The sequence below is a fragment of the Myxocyprinus asiaticus genome, chromosome 32, assembly GCF_019703515.2.
Source record: "Myxocyprinus asiaticus isolate MX2 ecotype Aquarium Trade chromosome 32, UBuf_Myxa_2, whole genome shotgun sequence".
Taxonomy (NCBI): Eukaryota; Metazoa; Chordata; class Actinopteri; order Cypriniformes; family Catostomidae; genus Myxocyprinus; species Myxocyprinus asiaticus.
In genome coordinates, this window is record NC_059375.1 from 3,178,527 (window position 1) to 3,187,540 (window position 9,014).

The following is a 9,014-nucleotide window of genomic DNA, read 5'->3' on the forward strand; positions in this document are numbered from 1 at the left end:
GTTACAATGTGTGTTACTAATTAATTATAAATAAACTATAGTTTTTCTGCTTTTTTCATGCTTATAACAGATATGCTGATGGCTTTAATTTAGTCAATAATTGGCCGATAAATATTGGCAGCCGATACTTTGGTGCATCCCTACTACTTCTGTGATCAATTTATGGATTTTTTTTTTTAATTATTATTATTATTTATTTATTTATTTATTTATTTTCATTTTTGGAGCTTGATAATCACTGGTCACTATGAGCTTTTATTGTACAGGGGAGAAAAACAAAGGGAAAAGAAAGTCAGATGGGTTTGGAACAACATGAGGGGGAGTAAATGATTTTTTGGGGGTGAACTCTCTCTTTAAAGACACTGCAGATGGAGTGCCCTTGAGAATTGCTCATTGGGTATTCCTAATCAGATTGGGGCAAAGAAAAAAATTGGCCAGTGAGATTTTGATTAAATTCCCAAGTAATCCTCCTTATTTTCTACCAACATTGTCTCACCCCAGAAGCTCTATGCTGATGTCCTCTACTAAAGCACATGAACTTAGCTGTTATAGTCACATCACAATGCCAACAAACAAACCGCTGCTCTTGCCTCATCAAATGTTTGGTCCATAGTGAATCTCAGAAGCTGATAGCTCATCAAATGCTGGCAAAATAAACAAAGTACATGCAGTATGTAAAGAGCGCTTTAAAGCCACCTGCAGGTGCTAGACACACCCTGTGTGCCCTGTGTTCAATGGTGCTCCTGTTGTGGGTTTACTTGTTCTTTTTCAAAACACCTGTTACGACTGAATTAGAATACTTTGAATACCTGAAAGTGCAGGTAATGGGGCAACAAAGCAGCATCAAACATGGTTTGTAGACAGCAACGCAGCTGCCTGTTGAACTAAACAAACAAGTTGCAATTCCAACCCATCATGCAAATAATACACAAGGACCCACACACCTACCAGCAGGAACAAAGATGAAAAAACGTCCCTCAGAGCCAACAGAAAAAAGCCCCTCAAGGCTGACAGATATACAAGAGAGATGGACATGGAGATTTTTGCATTACTACATAATCCTGTGCACTCTGGATGGGTAAAAAAACAACGTCTCTTTGGAGATAATAGTAAAATGTGTATGCAGCTACGCCTTCTAAAGCAGCATCCTAATTGAAATGGAACTGATTTGAAACGCTCTGCATACAGTGCATCCGGAAAGTATTCACAGCGCTTCACTTTTTCCACATTTTGTTATGTTACAGCCTTATTCCAAAATGGATTAAATTCATTATTTTCCTCAAAATTCTACAAACAATACCCCATAATGACAATGTGAAAGAAGTTTGTTTGAAATCTTTGCAAATTTATTAAAAATAAAAAACGAAAAAAAAAAAAAAATCACATGTACATAAGTATTCACAGATTTTTGACCTAATATTGACCTTAAGACATGCCAGTCTATTGCATACTGTGGCAACTCAAAACAAACACAAAGACAATGTTAAGCTTCATTTAATGAACCAAATATCTTTCAACTGTGTTTGATATAATGGCAAGTGATTTTCTAGTACCAAATGATCAATTTAGCATGATTACTCAAGGATAAGGTGTTGGAGTGATGGCTGCTGGAAATGGGGCCTGTCTAGATTTGATCAAAAATGACTTTTTTCCAAATATTGATGGTGCTGTTTTTTACATCAGTAATGTCCTGACTATACTTTTTGATCAGTTGAATGCCATTTTGGTGAATTAAAGTACCATTTTCCTTCCAAAACAGCTAAATCTGTACATTATTCCAAACTTTTGGCCGCCAGTGTACATTTAAATATTTTGCAATAAAATTAAAATATATTATTTCTGTACTTATAATCTACAACTTTAAATCAATAGTACTTTTCCATAGTTTTTTATTTAATTACATAATTCGCAATGCTTCATGGGATTTATTACCTCATTAAAGACAGAAGTACACAGTCTGGTACCTTTGTCTTTTTGTCTGATTTTCAGATACTTTGCAGTGTGTTTCGCCGTCCCCTTCGGCATATCATGGCACCGTTTCAGAGCCCCTTCGACTGCGGCACACTTTGTCATATCGCAGCCGGCACACCAGGAAAAGTCCTGATTCTCCCGATGGCCAGTCTACCTCTGGCCTCACTTCACACAATGCTCCCTTAATTATGACCAACATAAGAATGATGCTCCCTTTTAGAAAAACTTTAGCACTGGGAATGCGTTTATGATGTTGGGATGTGCACAAGTAATCGACTTATGTAGTGCTCATTTAGCTTTATATATTAAAATAGTAAAAACAATACTCGAACATTGTAATTTGATTTTCTTTTGTGCCTTTTCCTGCTGTGGGCAACAATGAAACTGCTTCTCCACCTAAATCTTGCCATTACAACTCAATGCATTAGGTGGCGCTGTGGATGCATCACATTAATTACGTTTCCATCCAGGGATTTTTTGCAAAAAACGTTTTAGCGCATCAAAATAAAGCTGATGGAAACACAAATTATCGTCGACATGATATTTTTCCGTTTAACTTGTGCATAAATTCTATGTCGATACTTCAAATGTTGCAAAACACTTTTTGTCAAGAAAATTGGCATTAACGAAAAAATGCAGTGTCACATGACAGAATTTACCCCAATCGTTAGCCTGTGTTAATCATGACGACAAGGGATACATCCTTGAAAGCCAATTTATTGTATTTGATTATGGATTGATCTTAAAGGAATAGTTCACCCAGAAATGAAAATTTGCTGATAATTTACTCACCCTCAGGCCATCCAAGATGTATCTGAGTTTCTCTCGTCATCAAAACAGAATTTAAGACTTTTAGGATTTCATTTCAGGCCTCCTCCTCTAAACAATGCAAGTAAATGTCCTCCATTTTTTGACGGTCCAAAATGCATATTTAGAGTGCGTCAAAATAATCCACACGACTCCAGTCGACAAATAAAGTTCTTCTGAACCCAAATGATTGATTATTTTTAGAAACAAAACAATACTTATATAATTTTTAACTACAAATGTTCGCTTCCATACAGCTCTGTAAATAACCATCCTTTATTTCAGAGCAATGCCATTGCATTATCTACTTGTGCTTTTTCTTTAACAGAAATATATAGGCTATATGACAAAGTTTTCACACATACGAGTTCGCTGGAAAAACATGGTTTCGATGGTCTGAAATCCTCAGGGGTAAAATGTTCACTGCACAAGCTCCAATATTTGAGAGAATGTAGGGGTGTACTGATATCCAGGTTCAGCGCGATAAGCCAGAGCTTCAATCGCTCATGATCATGTAAAGGCAAACGATGAAAAGTTAATAAGTGCATTTTCTTTGGGGTTTCTGAAGGTTGAAGCATCCAGGATACACACATCAAACGACCATTTTGAACAATACACTTATACAAATACAAATCTACAGCAAAGACATTTAAACTTTTGTACAGTGCTCCTTCTCTTGTAAACAATGACGCGCTTCCTGCCTCCTCCTCCACGTGACGCGTGACCTTACCAACGAGCTTACGTCATCCCTCTCGTGAGTGCACGTCACAGAGATGTACGGAAGCGAACATTTGTATAATCAATCGTTTGCATTCAGAAGAACTTTATTTGTCAACTGGAGTCGTGTGGATTATTTTGATGCACTCTAAATATGCATTTTGGACCATCAAAAAATGGAGGACATTCACTTGCATTGTTTAGAGGAGGAGGCCTGAAATGAAATCCTAAAAGTCTTAAATTCTGTTTTGATGAAGAAAGAAACTCAGATACATCTTGGATGGCCTGAGGGTGAGTAAATTATCAGCAAATCTTCATTTTTGGGTGAATTATTCCTTTAACGGCATAGAGATCCAAAGCTTCCAGGAGTGCAAACATGATACTTCCAGGAGTGCCAACACAAATATCTCGTATCATGCACCTGTCATCAACAAGTGCATGAAGAACAAATGAATGGCCACTCTTTGTGATACATTTAATCATGGTAGTCATCCGTTTATTTATTAAAGCTGCTTTTCCACACCATTCAAAATAATAGACGACATGGAATTAGCCCACAATACAAAAAAACATATCATTTCTGTGCACAAAGATGTTTTAAATACAAAATAAATACACAATACTAGGAGAAAAACATCAGTGTGCTTTTTTGGAACACTAACATATAGCCCAATTCTTACTTTTGTTTATCTTACTTTTGAAAAAATGCCGGTGAAATTCCCTGTATTAAATAAAATAAATTAACAAATGAATAAATAATTAAATAAAATAATTAATGACCAAATGAAAAAAATTTATATTTTTAGACCTATATATGCCTTTTCTTTACACAAACTTAAATTACCCATACCTTGTTCTGTAGATGAATAAAGTCGGCTGAATGACATTTTCACTTCAAGACTATAAACTATCAGAACTATTTATCCAATGAGTTCACTTTCAGAAAACTAGCTTTAAAAAAAAAAAAAAAAAATTGTATTTATTTAATCTGAGACCGTCAATCCAAGCATTTTATCACGTGGCTTGTTGAGCGCGTTACCGCAGAGACAACTTTTGAACATTTTAGAACGTTTAAATATTTGAAATCTAACCCTCTTTACCTTGGATCACATTTGCTGAGCTTCTTCAGAAAATGTAAATTGCATTATGACGCTAAAATTAATTTTAGATGATAATCAAGTTCAGTTGGTCGTTAAATGTTGCTGGACAAATATGCGGGACATAATGCAGTTGTGATGGCAATGCTTTATATTAGATGATTGTTCAAAATAGCCAATTGAATATCAGGAATGTATCATATGTGAACCCTGATACACCGCATCAATGTTTCTTTAATAGCTGTGCACACAGCATTTACACATCGATGGATGGTCCTTATACTAAGACTGAAAGTTTCCCCCACTACTTGGTGCACTTTTCCAGCTTGAACAGGGCCATGAAGATTCTCTTTCGGGTCAGAACCGGTGGCAACCTGTGATAGGCACAACATCAGGACCAATATTACAGTCCTATCAGAAGGACAACTGCTCCCTTTTGATTGCAATTCCTCCTCTTCTGATTGCATTTATTTGTGAAATTAAAATGACAGTAAGCTGATTAATTTCAATGAATTCTCTCAATACTCTCCCCATTTTACCAAAACTTCGGAGGAAAACAAATTAGGGACATCTGGGAGGCGAAAAGTACACAATTAGCGATAAACACACATTTCTGTATAGAACCAAAATTTATGTGACAAAATGTTTTTTTAGGCATGACGTCACCACGCACACCATTTTTATCAATAAAAGGTCATTTGATTGGAAACAGGCAGAAGACGGCAAATCCCCCCCCCAAAAAATTATGCATTTTCACTTTGTCAATAACAAAATAGCGCGAAAAGTGGATGGAAACTAGGCTAATGTTCAAGGAATAGTTAACCCAAAATGGAAAATGATGTCATTATTTAAAGTGGTCATAACGCTACAGAAGACTTGGGATGTATGTTTCTGTCTTTTGTATGCAAATGCTGTTGTTTTTTTGTCATTTTTTAATCTCAATGTTGTCATTCATGCATAGTGCTCATTTTTACATAAGAAAAACAGGTTCAAAGGTTGTTAAAAGTACAATTATTTTAAACCCCTCAATGGGTGACACTTGTGAAAACCCCAATAAGCTATAAATTTCATGTGTGTCATACGTTTTATTTACTAACTTAAATTCTAAATTTGATGTCTATGAAGACCGCTTACTAAGTACAGGAATACGGCTCATAAGTTGTTCAAGCTGCAGAAGTATTTAAACCTCATGTCTATAAAGCACAAGCATCGCTTGGTTTCCTACTGTGCCCAGACATCCTTTGGCCTGCCCAGACTACTGCACAAACCACACCCAACAACACAAACCCAGCCAGCGAGGTCAATACATGAATTATCGATGGAGATGAGATATATGAGAAAGCCAAGAGCGGCAGAGAGGAGACTGATGACCTACGGGGTACGGGCTCTTAGTGTTTAACTCATGGGACATTCAGTTTAAGGGGGAAAACACAAGGACCTCATGAAAATGTACAAATGATATGGAGTGTTTTATCAAGTATGTTCTGAACCAGATCCACACCAATTGCTGCAGTACCTCACTAACTAGCATCAGTAAAGCTTAACTAATAGGTAATCGTATTAGCCACAAAAAGACATCTAATCCATTTCCTGTCATTAAAGGCACCCCAGAGAGTTCAGCACACTCATTATTTCTATCATACAGGCTCAACTAAATGATATCTATAAGCAAGCTGCATTATGCAAGAGATGAGTATGGACATGGATCATTACATTGATTATGGCAGATCATTATTTGCCTCATCAGTATCAGTCACTGTGTTGCTACATGTCTACGGGGATCGTCACATTCCCCAAAACACATCATTACCTGTGTCTGACCTTCAAAATACCACAAAAGTGTTCATATCTTCTGCTTGAACTGTTATCACACACACAAGAAAGGATTTTTTTGGTTGCATTGGAGGAATGCTGAAATATTGACCACCATGTTTGGTGAACAATCAGTTTGAGCATGCAGTGTATGGTAATAGCTGCCAAAGGTGCGTCAACTAAGTACTGAGTTAAGGGTCTGAATACTTATGTCAATGTGCTATTTCAGTTTTTTCAATTTAATACATTTGCAAAGTTATCAAAAATCTGGTTTTTGCTTTGTCATTATGGGGTATGGAGTGTAGACTTAATAATTTAAAGCATTTTAGCATAAGGCTGCAAGGGGTCTGAATACTTTCTGAATGCACTGTACATACACTGCTTGGACAATGGTTCAAAAGATGTGTTAAAGTTCACACAGCTACCTAATCAGGGGCAAAAAATCATAAATCAAAACATTAAAATTGGTGGTGACAAATGAGTGTCTTGTGTGAAATGAGTCACTGAATCAACGATCAAAAGAACATTGTAATCATTAAAATGTGTATGTCTACAGACCTACAAAGAGACTTTAGTAGAGGTTTTAAGCATTATAAGAACAAAGCAAATCTATCAATTCCCTACAGTTTTTGAGCTGCTGAGCATGACTTTTATCAAAAGACAACAATAATAGTCTTATAATAATTATAATGAGTTTCAATAACGTCTGTATGTTTTCATGTATAAAAAAGCATGTCTACATATCTATTCACTTTAGTAAAATACCTAAGTGTTCTAAGAACACAGCAGATCTATCTTTTTCCCTACAGTTTGTCAGCTGCACACCAACACAGAGATAAAAAAACAGCAGCTGATATTAAAAATAGCTTTAAATATTTAACACAGATCTAGTAATCTGCTTAAATTGGCAAAAACTTCCAATCAAACTATTACCTCACAAACATAATGTAAAAAGCATAACTTAATGAAGACTCATGCGCTGATATAAACTTCACTTACAATGTGTGCTTAAAAGAAGGATTGTGCTTTGTTTTTTGCCAATAAAAAACATTGATAAATGAGCATTGTTGAAAGCAACTTTGTAGAAATGAACGGAGCCACGTTGATTAGACTGTCTGACTGATGGACTATTACGTAAGGGTTGTTTCAGCTCATGAAACTCACCTGTGATTGGCTGGATGGTCGCTCAATCTGCCCAAAGTAACAAAATGCAAAGAAAACTGTATCCAAATCCACCATTTGGACTTACATTTACATTTCTTCATTTGGCAGACGCTTTTAAAGTGCGGAGGTACAAAAATCACCTTAGTGCAGGAGACATGTCCCCCACGGCTGCTACACCCTTGTACCACTGATCTTAATACTACTTAAATCATCAAAGAAAATTGACAACCTATAAATGGCATTAAACCTCTGATTACTCACAATACCCCTTTAAAAATCCTGATATTTGTAATGGACTTTGACAACATATTTTGTTAAATAACTAAATATCTTATAAAAGTAACTTTTTAACTTATTTTATGTCAAAGATATTATATTTTACAACATACATGTTTTTTTGTATTATTATTCCCTTTTTTTAACTGGAAGATTGCTGCTGCATAACAGAGCAATGACATGCACATTTTCATCCTCTAACAGACTTGTAAATATGGAGAATATTCTATTATCTTCTATTATTATTCTATAGTTATAATTTAAAAGTGTTTTTGAACATAAAAGCTTCTCTGTAGGAATTATGTATATTGCAGTTTGAATATTTTTCAATGTGAATGTGTGACAGCATCTTCTACTGCGACTATAATGAGCCAGCAATGTAAACATTGACTAAACGACCCAATAATACATAAAGCACTAAGAACAAACTACACTCAATATCAACATAAAACAACAAGAGCAACAGAGAATGCACATTTATTCAAAAATAAATCCACACCTTATCTGAAAGACTGCCTGGACGATTTCATCCGACTCAAGGGGAGCACAGCTGGGCGTGGAAATCCACCGCAGGAGTCAAGCCCGTTAAAGTGTCCACCTAAAGCGATACTCACTGTATATATAGTAGTCGATACAGAAGAGAACTGTTTATTATCTTTAGATTCTATATTATTGTGAGGGGCCTCATGTCCTACCGGCATGAGCGCACTACACTGACTGATTGTGTTGCGTGAACACAGCTGACACTGACGTCAGCATTCCTGCTGAACAAGCAGCGGGTGGACCCGGAAATGGGCGGCGGCTCGCGGCGCGAATGCCGTCTCTGATTGGTCGGTCACGATGTGTGTCCAAAAAATAATTATTATAGAATAGCTCTTCACGGTGTATTTTCGATTCAGTGTCTATTAAAGTTTGTCAGTATCACTATTCAGGTGTAATTTACAGGCGTAAATTATCGTCCAGACTGCTGCTGAATCAGCGCATAGACTGTATTGTCATGAGGTACCTGTTACATTTCTAAGCGCTGGTAGAATGGACCAATCACAGTCGTTTGAGATTACGGGATAAATATTTTTACTTAATCTTTATATATATATATATATATATATATATATATATATATATATATATATATATATATATATATATATATATATATATATATATTAA

General features: G+C 35.9%; 1 protein-coding gene across 1 annotated transcript in view; it reads right to left on the reverse strand.

The window, feature by feature from the left end:
* ccser2b (coiled-coil serine-rich protein 2b) overlaps positions 1-8,579 on the reverse strand; it is a 169,204-nt gene extending 160,625 nt beyond the window's left edge. The window contains exon 1 of the mRNA XM_051666952.1: positions 8,344-8,579. The gene's annotated coding sequence lies outside the window, so the exon portion shown is untranslated. The remainder of the gene's footprint in view (positions 1-8,343) is intronic.
* Positions 8,580-9,014: the final 435 nt, after the last annotated feature.